The sequence below is a fragment of the Eschrichtius robustus genome, chromosome 16 (genome assembly GCF_028021215.1).
Source record: "Eschrichtius robustus isolate mEscRob2 chromosome 16, mEscRob2.pri, whole genome shotgun sequence".
NCBI classification, from domain to species: domain Eukaryota; kingdom Metazoa; phylum Chordata; class Mammalia; order Artiodactyla; family Eschrichtiidae; genus Eschrichtius; species Eschrichtius robustus.
In genome coordinates, this window is record NC_090839.1 from 67,342,531 (window position 1) to 67,358,682 (window position 16,152).

Here is a 16,152-nt window from a genome sequence, read left to right on the forward strand (position 1 = left end):
GGGGGAAGCGCCGCGCAGGGCGGGCCGGGCCCGCAGCCCCGGGGGCCCCTGCCGCCCCGAGCGCCGGGCTCCCCACCCTGCAGCTGGCCTGGGGGCTCCGCTCCCCATCCCGCCCGCGGCCGGCCCCTTCGGGAGTGCTGCTGATGGGGGAAAACTTGGGTGACTCGGCTTCGGGGAAGCAGGGCGTTGGGGAGGGGTTGTCTGTGCCCGGCTCTGGGGCTTTTGGGGAAAGGTGAGGGGCCAGAGCCTGGGGGAGGGGGCTGAAAAGAGGGGCCCTTTCCGCTCTGGGGTTCCCTTCTCGATTAAAAATAACCTGCCGGGGAAGGAGGCGCCAGAGGTAGGGGGTGTCTCGCTGCTTAAGTTCCCCCCTCTCCTTTGTGGGTTGGAGCCCCCTTTTCGCAAACACCCCGTTACCAAAGGGCTGAGCTGGGGAAGGGCTGAGGCTGGGGAAAGGGGCTTCCAGCGACTGGGTTGAGGTTTTCCCCCTCCCCACTTGTTTTGCATCCACATTAGTGTCCTGTGGTTACAAATTTTTTTGTCATCTTTTAGTTTCCTTTTGATTATACTTTGAGGGGAGTTTGGGGGAACAGGGGGAGAATTAGGGAAGTTTGAGGAACAGCCAGGAAAGAAGGTAGGGCTGCTCACCCCTGCTCTGACTTGCCTGACCCTGGGGTCAGGTTTGGGGTGCAGCTGAGGATGCCCAGTATCCTGGTACCAGTGGGCGTGCCATTCCACCCCTGAAACGTGAGGCTCGTCTCTGTGGGGACCCCCACCTCCAGGTTTCTTCTGAATGTCCATTGCTGAGCCTGCTGAGTCTTCGGAGTCCATTCTCTGTGGTTTAATCCCCAGTGTCTTGGGCTTTAGTTTCCCAGTAATGCTATTTGCCTCTTTGTTACAGGAAGCACTCTCGTGTCCCACCATCTTGATTATTGGTAAACACGGAATGCAGTTCTGGACAGGATAGTTTTCCCACTTTTGTTTAGGAATCACCCTTGGTTCTTTGGAGCCAGTGATTAGCATCCAAAAATACCTTCTTGTTCTGTTTTGTGGTCCTCTCCTTGCAGGCTGCATTTGGAGTGTTGAAAAGTCATCCTTGAGGGCCCCGTGGGAAAGGCTTTATTTTTGGGAGGTATCACTTTGTAGAATAACAAAACACTTCTGGGTATGTCTCACATTTTCAGGCCAGTGGGATCGGAGATTTACTCTGGGGCTGGAAATAGTCCAGAGCTTTGCACTCAAGGTCCAGGACTAATTGGAGAGCAGACTTATTTGCAAAGTAGGGTTGTACTTAACAGAGAGAGGAAAATCTGAGGAGTCCTTGCTCCCCGTACCTGGTGTAACAACAGCAAGATAATTTCTGCAAGAATCAGATGGGGATCTGGTCTAGTGTTGGCTGTGAATACTGGAGTATTTCCTTGTTTATTTTCTTCTCCTAAATTACAGAGGGGAAAAAATAGGCGACCGTAAACTAGATTCTGCACCAGGATGTATTTTATTGATGGCAACTGGCAGTTGATGTCAGGTTTTCCAAAGTCGACTGGGTTTGGGGGTGTCCTCCGTTTATTTAGCTGAAGAAGCTTGTCCGGGGGAAACAGTTGTGTTTTTTCTCCTGCAAGGACTTTTGCTACAGAAGTTGCCAGGTGGTTGGCTTTCCCTTCTGCCAGGCCCTGCATCTTCCCCCAGTCTTTGGCCTTGCAGACTTTCCTCTGCGCTTCCTCCCTCTGGATTTCTGGACTTGCTGGATGTCCCAATTTCTGGAGGTGCCCTGGAACCAGAGTTTGAGAGTAGGCAGCTGGGGCATGAGAACTTCCAGGTAGCAGGAGAAAACAAATGTAATTGAAAGCAGGTGACTTCTGTGTTTTCCAGGGCACACACTCAAGGCCAGGAGAGACTGTGTGACCTTGGGCAAGCCAGTGTGCCTCTCTGTGCCTCAGTTTCCTCATCTGTAAAGTGGGGGTGGGGGCCCCCAAAGTCTCAACCTCCTGTGGTTGTTTTGAAAAGTAAATGAGTCCATCTGTTCAAGTGGCTCAGCCTGTGCCCTGCACAGAGTTAAGCAGTGGTTACTGTTATTCTTTCCAAAGATGAAGTTGTGTGTTTCGAGTTGCTTGTCCTTCCTTTGGAGCCACTTTTTCTTCAGCTGGGGCATGGGATTGGGCCACCCACCCAGTCATGCCTGCCTCCTCCCTTGACCAAGGTCATGTGTTTAGAAATAAAGGCGACTAGCCCACCTGAGACTCTCGTCAGAGCTTTGTTCCTGGGCCAGTGCCTGCCTCTGAGCCTCAGGAAATGGCCAGAAAAACCAGCACGTGGAAATAGCCCGTGGTGAGTGTTTGGCTGACTTCCCACCTTCACCCAGGCAAATGCTCTGGGATGGAAAAAGAGGAACTTGGTTATCTAAATGGAAAATAGGGGCTGGGTTCCCCAGCGCTGGGTTTGCCTTTATTTTTTTTTTTGAGGGTGGTTGTAGGGGGGTGGGTAGGAGGGACTGTTTTGTGGCTGATGTTTAAATGATGGTTGGGAAAATGGGCACGGGCCTCCCCTTGCGAGTTAATTTTTTAAAAAAATTTGTTTATTAATGTGTTGCATGTCCAGTGTACAAAAATCAGAAAATGTCGAAAAGTAAGCGACAAGTCAGTAAGCAGTGGAGTATGGCAGCTCCGAGCAGTGCTCACAACCCTGGGGTTCAAATCCTGGCTCTGCAGCTTGGGCGAGTTACTTCCCCCTCCATGCCTCAGTTTCCCCATGTGTATAATGAGGATGGTAACACGGTACCAAGAGAATCCTTGGCAGGTGCTTAGAATGTTGCTGCTTGGTACACAGTTAGCACTTAGTACATGCGAGCGGTGCAGCAACTGGAATTTTCTAGTTAATTTTTGCTGCTGTACCTGCTGCTGCTGGGGATGAACAGAAGTGGCGGATCTGTGTCATGGTTCACGGAGTCCTGCTAATATTTGGTCTTGGCGCTGCTATTTGCCACGGAGCTGCCCCGAACCATCTTCCACCTCAGTAACCTCCTGAATATTCAGTTTAGCTGCTAAAGGGTGGGAGAAACGGAGTATTTTAGAAACCATTTGAAATTCTTCTTGGCGTAAGGTCTGACCTTGGGGTCAGTCTAATTCCTGGCATAATTAGCTCCCTTAGGCTTTACAACAATGTAGAATGAGCGGATTTATTTTTCCCCCATCCTTCAAATTTTCTGTGGGTTTTTAGACGCATCACTGTGCCTTCCTCCACCTTCCTCTCTGCCCCTCCTTCCAGTCTCCTCTCTCCCTTGCAGATTAGAGCCAAAGGGCCCCTGGAACTGATGCGGTCTTCCCCTCCGTCCACCCCACTTCACGCATGTTGAATCTGAGGCCCAGAATGGCAGCATGACAAGGCGGATGGCTTTGGGAGGAGAAAAGCCATTTGAGAGGCTAGGGCAGGACAAGGGCAGGGCAAGGGCTAGTTCAGGGTTCCTGGGTTCCCCTCCAGCCTTGCAGAACGAAGCCCCAGCGACCCAACAACAAGGAGCAGTGATCTTCTCCCAGCTGGACCGGCTCTGTTTGTGATAGTCTTGGAGGAGCCTCACGTTTGGAACGCAGTGGTGGATGGAAAATCTCTCTTTCCATTCGTGTTCTCAACTTTTTGGAACTAACATCTCCACCTGGGTGTCTCATGGGTGGCTCCAGTTTACCGTGTCCCACATGGAACTTCGAGCCCCCTCACCCCAGCCCTCCCCATCTCAGTTGATGGCAGCCCTGTCCCCAGAGGCTCAGGCCCAAACCCCGCGTCATCCCTGACTCCCCACCTTTGCCTCCCGTTCCACAGCTGATCTGTCAGCAAATCCTGTTGCCTGTTCCTTCAGAATGCCTGCTTCTCACTGCCTCTCCAGCTACTGCTCTGGCCAGAGCCACCATGGGCTCAATCCTGCATTTGGATGTTCCTGCCTCAGTGCTTTCCCTGCTGCCCTCCTTGGCCCCTACAGTCTGGTCTCAACCCCGCAGCCAGAGGGCTCCTGTTAAAGACAGAGGTCAGATCCTCTCCCCCTTCTGCTCAAGACCCTGCAGCGATGCCCCACTTCCCTCAGGGAAAAAGCCAGAGGGCTTAGGCTTACAAGGCCTGACAGCATCTGGTCCCCTCACCTCTCTGACCACATCACCTGGTACTTTCTGTCTCCCTCACACTGCCTCAGGGCCTTTGCACTTGCTGTTTCCCCTGCCCAGAATGTTCCTGCACCTTCAAATCCTTGTTCAGATGTCACCCCAGACAGCCTTTCCCTGACTCCCTGCCGCTTCCTTGTATTCCCAGTCCTTCTGGCTCCTCCCCACCCCCCCCACCCCAACCCAGTACGTCCTGCCATCTACACCAAATCTTTTGCTTATTTATTTTGTTTACTCCCTGTAAACGCTCACCAAAAGGTCAACTTCACAGGGGCAGGGGTTTTGCCTGTGCTGTGTAATCCCAGCACCTGGAACAGTGCCCGGAACATAGTAGGTGCTCAGTAAATATTTACTGAAGGAATGAATGACATGAAGCTTTGGAGTGGCTTGTGAGCTGGGTTGAAACCTCTTTCCAGAGCCCTCTAAGGATGAAATAGTCCATTACCTGTTTGGAATGGATTCTCAGGTAGAATGAGCCTTCCAGCTTCCACATCCAACTGCTTATATTTTGTCTTGCAAAGGTCAGAACTGAGTCTGGTCCGTCTCTTTTTCCAGGACTCAGAGCCTGGCACACTGTAGGCGCAATTAACATTTGAATTTGAGTGTCTGAGGTACAAGTTCCTTGGGGGGAGTTAGATCTAGCCCACTAGTGTGCTGCTTTGGCTTTATTTTAATGTTGAATTACTGTGATTGCTAATATTTACAGAGGGGAAGAATTCACAGAAAAATCTGCATTTCTGACTTTTGAAAAATCAGAAGATCTGATTGCATGAGGGCCCGCGTTTGTACATGGTGGTGGTCAGTTGGGGCTGCCCCCTCCAGAACAGGCCTGCTGGCCCCAGATTGCCACAGTCCCCGCTCCTCCTTATTGCAGCTTTAATTCGTAGGCCCGGTGGTGTCCGTTGCCTTTTTTCTTCGTGCTTTCTTACCTGGTCTGCTTCCCTCACTGATGGACCCCACCTGGCACCCATAGGCATTTGAGTCGGCAGATCCTGCTTTGAAGCCCGGCCTTTTGGTGAGGTGATTGGGGCCGCCCTGGCTCACTGGTTTGGTGCTGCTCTAGCTTGGTCATGTTGGCAGGAGGGGGATGGATAAACAAATTATCAATGCCCGGGGAATTTGAAGCAAGCGCCTAGTTTGTGATGTTGGCTCCAGATTTTCATGGTGGGATAAGGTCTAGATTTCATCAGATCTTAATGGTCAGTAAAACTCTAGCCCATAAAAACTTACCTGAACGTTTTGCCAAAAGAAATAAAGGGCTAATGCAATGGATTGAGATAATGACAAGGACTTGAACATCCTGAGGCGAGTGTTTCCCCCAACCTGGCGTGGTAACTGGGGCAGCGTCTCTTCCGGTGGAGCTGTGGAACCCCTGCTTCCCTCTTGAAGGCTGAGCAGTGCGGAAGCCAGCGTGGGGGAGGGGTGGTAGGTGTGGAGCAGTTTCTCGTCCTGGGCGCTCTTGACCTTTCGGGCCAGATAAGTCCGTTGTGGGTCTGCCCTGTGCGCCGTGGGCTGTTTGGCAGTATCCCTGGCCTCTACCCGCTAAATGCCAGTAGCACCTCCCCCGCTGTTGTGACAACAAAAATGTCTTCAGACGCTGTCAGACGTCCCCTGGGTGGCGCAAGTCCCACAGCCGTTGGTGGGGAGGAATCCGGAGAAGAAATCTGGGGCAAGACTTTTGCCTCACCCCTCCTGCATTTCCTTAAGTTTTTAGGCTGTTGAATGTCTCCCGGAATTGGCTTATTGGGGTTGCTGTGGAGAAGCTTAATGAGATGTTAAGGAGGTTAAACTCCAATTAGCTAGAGAAGCGATTGCAGCCGTTTCCATGCTGTTTGCCGCTTTCCACCCAGGGCTTTTCTCCCCGAATCCATTTGGGTTGGGAGTGGGGTTTCTGACGGCTCAGTCCCAGGGTGAAGTGCCGGTCCTTAGAAGTCAGCTTTGAAGCGCTGCTCCTTCATCTTAAACTGCCCCAGGATAGGTGGACAATTACAAAGTCGAGGTTCTACTTAAGTTTCCCCTTGGTTTAATTGTGGGGTTTCATCTCCTGGAGGAGGTTGCCAAGTTCTGGAAAATGGGTTCTAGATGACCTGGGGAGGGCGGCATCCGGTACCCTCGGGGAATAGTTCAGGTTTTATGAGGCTTTTTCCTTCCCTCTCAGTGAGTTGTCTCCCTGAGAACCTTCGTTTACCTTTTATTGGCCTCTTGGGTAACTATTGATACTTGCTTGGGGATGCCTTCCTCTCTGGAGAGCAGTTACCAAGTGCCTGCATTTCCCCGGCACGGACAACTAGAGAGTGGTTTTTACAACACTGGATTCGTTCTCCTGTTCTTCCCGCAACCTTTTCTCACTTGTTCATTTATTCAGTCTTTTATTATTAACTGAGCACCTACTGTGTGCTGACACTGTTCTAGACGCTGGGAATACAACCATGAACAAGGCAGACGAGGCCCATGTTCTCATGGAGCTTACGCTGGGGATGACCAAAATGATTTTGGGTGGCGGCAAGTGCCGCAAAGACGTGAACTGGGAAGCACTGGGGTGCAAGCTATGATAGGGGCATGTCCAGGGAAGGCTTTTTTGAGGAGGTGACATTTGACCTTTGACCTGAATGGCAAAGCTGGCTGTGCAAGGGCTGGGGGAAGGGAGTCTCAGAGGGAACAGCAAATGCAAAGACCCTGAGGTGCAGAGCCCATCTCATGAAAATCTTGGCTGGAGCAGTCTGCAAAAATCCATAAAGCACTAATAAAATGGCTTGTGGTAATAATAAGGGCTTGGAAATTCCAAGGAAGAAGCTCACTGCAGCTTGGCAAGGAGATGGAGCGTTACTTGCTCCCCGATAGTCATGGGCTTTTGATCCATTTAGGTTTGAATGAGTCTCAGGTTTATATTTTTCAATGAGTTTCATCTGTTTCAGAACCTTAGCTGCACCGTTCAGATCAAGTTGGGATTCCCCACTAGGATTCCCCCTCCAAAGACTTTTCAGGACCCATTAAGATGATGAGGGGCTTTTCTTGCATGATTAAGATGACTTTCTATAGATTGCTAGAAAACTCTTCTTTTAAAACTAGATGTTGGAGTGAAGTAAGTCAGAAAGAGAAAAACAAATACCGTATGCTAACACATATATATGGAATCAAAAAAAAAAAAAAAGGTTCTGAAGAACCTAGGGGACAAGACAGGAATAAAGATGCAGACGTAGAGAATGGACTTGAGGACACGGGGAGGGGGAAGGATAAGCTGGGACAAAGTGAGAGAGTGGCATGGACGTATGTACACTACCAAATGTAAAATAGCTAGTGGGAAGCAGCCGCATAGCACAGGGAGATCAGCTTGGTGCTTTGTGACCACCTAGAGAGGTGGGATAGGGAGGATGGGAGGGAGACACAAGAGGGAGGAGATATGGGGATATATGTATACATATAGCTGATTCACTTTGTTATAAAGTAGAAACTAACACACCATTGTAAAGCAATTATACTCCAATAAAGATGTTAGAAACAAAACAAAACAAGACTAGATGTTGAATTGGCCTGGAAGACCTTGCACGGTAACTTTTTTGATTGTGCTATTACTTTCAAAAAATTATCTTTTTTAAAAAGTTATAACTTTTAAAAAAAGTTATAAAAATCCCAGAATAAAACTATATTCTAGAAGAATATAAAGGGAAAGTAACAGTTTCAGTACTTCCTCTCCCTGTGCTCTGTTTGCAGAAGTCGCCATTCATGGTAGTTTCTGGGGTGTCCTTCTAGAAAATTTCAACAATATGCAAATATGTATGAAAGGTGAGGGGGTGGGGAGAGATTGAAAATGAGTATCTTTTTTTCCTCCCCAAATAGTTTCATATTCTAAATAATGTTCTGTATCTGGCTCCTTTCACTAAGAAACCAGTGTTGATTTTCTTTACGTGTTAAGTCCATGCAAATTGAAAGAAAAAGGGAATAATACTTTACAAGTCACACTTTCTTCTGTTACAGGACTGTGCTGTGTATTCACCCAGTCCTCCCTCGGTTGCTGTCAGGGTCCTTGGTTCCAGTTTTCAGTGTGATGAACGGTGCTGCCACAAGCACTCATCTTGGTACTGTATGCAAATAGATGTAAATGACAGAGCAGAGTAAATCCCTACCCCCCCCAGAAATTGCTGGGTTGGGGGATATGTGCATTTTGACATCTGACAGTTCTAATTATCAGGTGGAGCTGTAGTTTATACTCCCACTAATGGACTCACCAACATTTATTAAGCACCTGCTATGTTTGTGGCATTTGAGAGCATTGATCAGACTGGGAATTGACCAGGCTCATGTTGCTTCCCTGTGTATGAGAGGGTTTTGCCCAGCGGAGTTAAACCTTATGTTCCAGTGGATTTGGTCCAGAAGAATGATTGGTTTTGTTCTAATTTTAAAAAGATATGTTTAAATTTTAAACGTTCTTTGACGTCTTTGTTGTTTAAAAAGTGCTTTTACATCAACAGTTTAACAACAGGTGAAAGTTTTACTCATAATCTCATGCTAATACAACTAATACACGTGAATACAACTAATGCATGCTAATACAACTAATACATGCTAATACAAGCTAATACAACTCGGATTTAATTTTTACATGTAAACTTTCTAGTTTAATTGTAGAGTTTTTTTGTTCCCGAAGTGATACTCCTTGTGAGAAAGCAACATAGAGATATTTAAATAAAGCGTGAACTCTCTCTCTAATCAATAACCAAGCTATACTTCCTGTCCTTTCTCTGTAATCATGGAAATGTTTATAAACATAAATAATATGCTTAAAAATAAAATGGGTTATGTTATAATCATCACTTTTTATTTTTGCTTAACATATGATACGTGGCAATACATAGAATCTCACTAGTAATTCTTTAGTGAATTGTATAATATAGATTTGCTATAATTAATTCAGCCATTTCCCAGTTAATAACATCGCTTGTGTTATTCCCCATTTTTTGTTTCTGTAAACAATGCTCCAGTGAACATTCTTGTACATGGGTTAAAATTATGTAAATTTTAGTTTTTAATGGGTATTGGCTGGTTATTTTCCAGAAAAGTTGTGGCAAGTCCATTCCTAGTGACAGGGACTGAGAATTCCCATTTCTCTGCATCCTTCCTGACACTGGACATGGCCGAATTCTGTTAATTTGATGGACAAAAAAGATATCTTTTTTCACCCACGTTTCCCTTAGAAGTTAGAAGCTGAGCATCCTACAACATATTCCCTGGTGATCTGCGTGTTCTTTTCTGTGCACGTCTTTCTTTCAGTGTCCTTTTTGTGCATCTCTACTCTGGTTTGCTTTTTCCTGTTAATTTGCGGGGGCTCTCGGTATATTGGGAATCTTGCCCCTTTGTCTATCATGTGTGTTGCACATATTTTTCCATTGGCCATTGTTTGTTGGTGTGTTAACATCTGATTCTTGTCCAGATTTTTATGTGGTTTTGTAAGGTTGCACTTGTAGAGTGTGTGCTATTTTCTATCCCACATTTTCATTTATCCTTGTAAGAATTTTCCCATGTTCCTGCACAACTTTTGTAATTATACCTTTAAATGTCCAAGCAGTAGTTCCTGGTATTGGTAGACTGTAATTTATATAATTATTGCCTGTGGTTTGACATTTAGGTTGCTGTTTCCCCCCTTCTTTGTTTTTTTTCTTTCACAGAGAACATTGTAATGAATATCATATGGGTAGTGCCTGTTGACTTACTTTCTTAGAACATACTTTTAGGAGCGGAGTGAATATCTCAAATCATCGATAAGGTTTTGTCCTGTCTACAGCCTGGCTTGTGTTTAAAAAAGTGGTGGCTCAATTCTAGCAGGGTCTCTCTAAGGGTGCCCATTATTATTGTTGTTGTTTTTATGATTGTTAATAGCAGACGACAGGTGCATATTAATGGCAGTGCCTTCTGCAGTCCCTCTAATCAGCCTTATAAGGCTGGAGACCAGTGGCCCAGGGGAAAGCTGGAGCTGCAGGGTGCTGGGGAAGGTGACCTGGTAGTTACAATTTAGATTATCCAGGAGCCCTATGATAAGGCTTCTTCCTCAAAAACAGTTTCACTCACTCAGGGTTGAGGCGAAAAGACATGTGGTAGTGTAGGCTCTGAGGACTGCAGTTGTAGTGTAATGGGGCTCTCCCTTCTTTTACTTTTGTCCACTGAGATCCTTGTGGTCTAGGTGGACCTCTTCACACTTGGTGCTGGGGTCAGGGCTGGCCCACTTCCAGCTCATTTGCATACTTGGTGGGGAGGGGTTGGAGAAATGGCCCACCCCCTCAGTCAGACCCTCTTTATTCCCAAAGAGGATATTAGTTGGGGGTGGTGGGGGGGGGCCCAAGCATTGGCAGCTGAAGGCATGGGGATACTTGGGGGAGGAGAAGGTGTAGCTCCAAAGAAAGCCAGGGACATATACGGCTGGGGTCACGAGGCCAGGTTCAGGGGCCTGGGTGCGAAAATCGGTCCTGCCAGTTCCCAGTGTGCGACCTTGGGCCAGTCACTTCACTTCTGGGAGCCTCAGTGTCCTCATCTGTGAAGTGGGGATCATGGTCATGCCGTGCATCTCACAGAGTTGGAAAGAAAAGAGGCAAGATACAGAGGATGCTTAGCTAAGCGTGGCAGGCACTCGCTGTGGTTCTGCAGGAGGCTGGACAGGAGGGGACAGTGATGGACACTTGGGGGCAGTGGAGCAGGGATTTCTGGTGTGGCAGTTCTCTTCTGGTTTATCACCTCCTTGTAACCTCTGGGCCCACGCAGGCCTTGGCAAAACCAGGATGGAGCCCAGCGCGATCTCAGGGATTCAGACTACCGGTCCCCAGCATCTGAGGGTTTGGGCTAATTCGCCCAGTTGTTATGGGGTGTCTGTAGGGCGCCCGGGTCTGGATGAGGCATGCCAGGGTGTTGGGTGTCAGCTCTGAAATTGGGCTGATGGGTGGGGAAATTCATTCTGCAGATTTTCTTTGTAGTTGAGGATTAAGAAGACTTGCTTAAGTACTTAAATCCATGGCACAGGAGTGAAGGTGGGCTATGACAGCTGAGACTGCTGACAGATGCATACTTGGGAAGTTCCAGGTTTTCAGTTACTGTAAAGATGGTCACGATTGAATTACTTAAAGGGACTTCTTTTCTCTTATGTTCTTCTTTGTCTGACATTATAAGAGGTCCAGTATAAAATGAAACAGTACAGGAACCAGTATAGTAGAATGTGAAAATCCTCTATAATTATGCTCTTCTACAGATAACCTCTTATTGGCATTTTAATTTTCAGTCTCTTTTCTCCGCACATCCCAAATGTAAGATATTTTTTTAAAAGCAGGAACGGGATTTTCTGAAAACATTCTTTATGTTTCAGTAACTGTGCATCTTGGATTCAACCTATTTTTAACTAACATATTTACTCTAAGGTGAAATGTCAACATGAGCCTAATTAAGTAATTTGCTAATAATTGTTTCCTCTCCAGGCGGTTGGATAGCCTTGTTTTTTTGTTTTTTGTTTTTTTTAAAAAATTAATTAATTAATTTATTTATGTATTTATTTTTGGCTGTGTTGGGTCTTCGTTTCTGTGCGGGGCTTTCTCTAGTTGTGGCAAGCGGGGGCCACTCTTCATCGCGGTGCGCGGGCCTCTCACTATCGCGGCCTCTCTTGTTGTGGAGCACAGGCTCCAGACGCGCAGGCTCAGTAGTTGTGGCTCACAGGCCCAGTTGCTCTGCGGCATGTGGGATCTTCCCAGACCAGGGCTCGAACCCGCGTCTCCTGCATTATCAGGCAGATTCTCAACCACTGCGCCACCAGGGAAGCTCCCAGCCTTGTTTTTTAACTTCTGTGTAAGGGAGATCTGGGAAAGATGTGAAGCAAGGTTGGGTGGGTGTCAGAGGGGCATGTTTTCCACCCTCTTAGATGCCCCTTGCAGGAGACAGAGCCTCCGAGGGTCAGTGCCCCAAGACTGAGCTGTGCTCAGCGGACAGAGCTTTCACCCCTTGGTCCCGTGGCCTGGGCCCATTCAGTCGACATTCTCTGGGTGCTCCTGATTATCCTTGCACTGAACTTGATGCTGGGAATCAAAGATGTGCAGAGCAGAGCTCCCTGCCATCTTTGAGTTCCAGTCTTGTCTGGGGATTGAACAAATGAGTGGAAAATCATAGCTGTGCAGTGCTACGAAGGGGAGCTCTGTGATGTAGTAGGGGGTTTGATCTGATCCAGTGAAGGAAAGGAGAGACTTCCTGAGCCTATATGATGTTATAGGTTTGGCTGTATGTGGCATAGACCCTAAACACAGTGGCTTAAGATAGAAGCTAAATTCTCTCTGGTGTAAAATTCCCAGTTTGGTGTGGCAGCTCTGTCCCTGAGGGTGTCAGGGGCCCAGGCCCCTCCTGTCTTGTTGCTTTGCTGTCCCCAGGTGCTGCCCACATTGTTGACTCAAGAATGTGTACCCCTGGGACTTCCCTGGTGGGCCAGTGGTTAAGAATCTGCCTTCCAATGCAGGGGATGCGGGTTCGATCCCTGGTCAGGGAACTAAGATCCCACATGTCGCAGGGCAACTAAGCCGGTGCACCACAACTACTGAGCCCGTGCACTCTGGAGCCCGCATGGCGCAACTAAGACCCGACACAGCCAAAAATAAAATAAATAAATATTTAAAAAAAAAAAAAAAAGAATGTGCACCCCCATGTCCACATTCCAGCCAGAGCGAAGGGGGCAGAAGGGTGCAACCCAGAAGTCACCCACATCACTCTGTTCACATCCCACGGGCCAGTACCTAGTCATGTGACCACATCTAGCTACAAGGGAGTCCGGGAAATGTAGCTTCTTTTCTGGACAGGCATGTGCCCAGCTGAAGATTAATTACTAGGGGTTCAGGAAGAGTGGGTATTGGAGTACAACTAGCAGTTTGCTACAAAGACAAAAGCAGAAGATAAGAGTGTTCTAGGCAGTGGAAAAAGCATGAACAAAAGCCCCAGCTTAACAAGGAAGGCCAGTGTGGAGCTTGGAGAGAAGGGGGGCTGGCGTGAGGAGACAGACATGGACCTCTAGACTTGGATCCTCCAGAAAGTCTTGGTTGCTTGATTTTCTGTCTTTAGCACCAAGGTAGGGGTATTTTACATACAATCCTTACAGGCAACTTCCTTTCTAAGTGTTGCAAAGAACCAATGACTGAATCAATTCTAGTCTTATTTATTGGCTGTGGTGCACGGGATCTTTGTTGCTGAGTTCTGGCTTCTCTCTAGTTGTGGCGCGCAGGCTCCAGAGTACGTGGGCTCTGTAGCTGCTTCATGTGGGCTCAGTAGTTGTGGCACGTGGGCTTAGTTGCCCCACTGCATGTGGGATCTTAGTTCCCCGACCAGGGGTCGAACCGGCATCCCCTGCATTGCAAGATGGATTCTTAACCACTGGACCACCCGCGAAGTCCCCAATTTTAGTCTTTAGTCCTATTTTACTGGGTGACTTTGGTAAGAATTTATTTTTGTAAATAAAATAACATGCATTGAGGATTATTCTATGTCAAGTAGTGCCTTCTTTGTAAATACTTTGTTTTAGGCTCATGGTAATGCTGGGTATGTGCTCTTATGATCCCTTATTTAGATGTGGAAACTGAGGGCACAGTTAAACTTGCCCATGTTCACACAGCTGGCAAGGGTTGTAGACAGTGTTCAAAGCTTCCAGTTTGACCTCAGTGCCTGCCGTCTTCTCCACTGTCTCACCCTCAGTCCCTTGTGTGTAGTCTTCATGATTTTGACATTTATATCTCACTTCATACCTATTAGGATTGCATTTGGCTCTAAGAAACAGAAAGCATAACTCCAGTGGCCTAGACCTAAAAGTATTTATTTTTTTTACACATCAGGAGGTCTAGTACCTCTGGCGGTTGCTGGCATTGGATTAGCGACCCAGTGGTGTCAGGGCTGATACCATTTTCTTTGTCTTTCCCTCAAGGCCCCAGAATGGCTGCCATCACATGTAGGTTCAAGGTAGGGAGAGAAAAGGACCACACCAGCCTCATTTATCCCTTTTTATTCAGGAAAGTAAAAATCTTCCCTCAGAGCCCCTCTCCTGGTGCTGTAGACTTCTGCTCATGTCTCCTTGGCTGGAGCTGGATCACATGACCACCTCTAGCTACTAGGGAGGCAGGGAAAGTGAGCATTTGGTTTTATGCTTCTTTAGCGAGAGAGAAGGGAGTTGGGAAAGGCTGTTGAGGAAGCTAACCAGTAGTTTCTGCCACCTACTTATTTAGTACTTTTCTTTAAATAAGTTCACTTTTTTTTTTTAAACCTAAATAAATTTATCCCCAAAGGAAGTTTCATGTCACTTTTGAATTTCTATGAGGTTGCAGGTTGGTCATATTCTTGTATTTGCCTAATAGCTGTTAAATATGTCACCACTAAATGAAAAAATAGGATATTCTGCAAACTGCCTAGATGAGTGCTTCTCTCCTCCAGGCAGTTTTGCCCCCAGGGGACATTTGTCAACATCTGGAAACGTTTTTGGATGTCACAACTGGAAGGAGGGTGCTCCTGGCATCCAGTGGGTAGAGGCCAGGGGTGCTGCGAACATTGTGCAATGCGTAGGGAAGCCCCCCAATAACCAAGAATTATCGGGGCCCAAATGTCAAGAGTGTGAAGATTGAGAAACCCTTAGCCCAGACTCAGTCCACATGCTGCCATGTTTTGGGCGAGGCCATGATTTGCTAGTCACTTATCACGGTCTGTGTGATTCTGTTTTCTCCCGGGTGACCATATATCGGTAACACTTAACATCTGTAGCCTGCTTGTACTTTTCAGGCCTCTTCCCACAGCTACTCAGATCTCCAGCAAACCTGAGAAGTATACATGTGGATGTGAATTCAGCATGTTGCTGCTCCCCAAGTACCTTATAGAAATCGAGGAGGAGGGAGCTCATGGACCCAGAAGTGGTTGAAATAAAAACCCTTTTCCGAGGCAGATCCTATCTGAGCGCGTGTTTCAGAAAGAACACTGTGCTGGCAGAGAGGATTTCTCTCATGGGGCCAGGCAGAAACCATGGCCCTTGGGAAAGGGCTGTACGTCCTTTGTTGAGTAGGAGGTTTTATTGCCTCCTCTCTGCCTGGGTTTGGCAAAAACAACCTGGCCTGGGCAAGGGCCTGGGGAAGGAACTGTGGAGACAAGAACGCAGCTGGCAGGTGGAGATTATCAGATCAGGCTGCTGGCAGTTTTGCCCTAGGTGGCCTGGTCAGGTAGCTTGACAGTTACTCATCCTCCTGCACCCCCATTAAAGTTACTTGAGTTGTTATGGAGCCGTGCTGAGGAAGTGGGGCAGGGTGGTGATTGCCTCCCTCCTAGGGTTAGCTTGGCTAAGAAGTAAGGGCAGTTTTCATTTCTCCTTCTTGATTCTGGAAACTTAGGAGAAAGCCTCTTGCCATCCTTCATGGTGCAGTAAGATTAGAGAAGAGGCTGGGGTGTTGAGAGAGGCACACCACATCTCATCGAATCCAGGAGGCCGGCAGTTGTGACGTGCATCCCAATTTCAGGGATGCTAGGCTATGAAAACGTGGCCAGCAGAGATTGTAGGATGCACTGATCTCGAGATGCAGACAGATGTCGCGTGACGAAACGTGGGTCTTTGAATTGATGCAATAAGATAATAGTTTCTATTTTCTGTTTGGCTGCGCGGCATGTGGGATCTTAGTTCTCCGACCAGGGATCGAACCCGTGCTCCCTGCAGTGCAAGCGTGGAGTCTTAACCACTGGACCGCCAGGGAAGTCCCAAGATAATAGTTTCTGATCCCTCCCTCCTCTGTGTATTATTGCTGTAGGGCCAGTGCTAAGTACAAGTGAAACCACAGCCTCCCTGCCTCATGGAGGCCAGTTGGGAAGATGTTTAGAGGAAAATAGCAACACAGGGAGCCAGTGTAGCCTCTGCTCAGATCCTGGTTCTGCTGCTTGCCAGCAGTGTGACCTCAGTAAAGTGACTTTACCTCTCTCTGCCTGTGTTTTCTCATGTGTGCACAATGGTAGCGCCTGCCTCATAGAGTGCTAAAATTAAATG

General features: G+C 47.6%; 1 protein-coding gene across 1 annotated transcript in view; it reads left to right on the plus strand.

Moving 5' to 3' along the window:
• The window catches only part of ABCC1 (ATP binding cassette subfamily C member 1 (ABCC1 blood group)), a 131,977-nt gene that overhangs the window by 194 nt on the left and 115,631 nt on the right, over positions 1 to 16,152 (plus strand). The gene's annotated exons all lie outside the window — the stretch shown is intronic.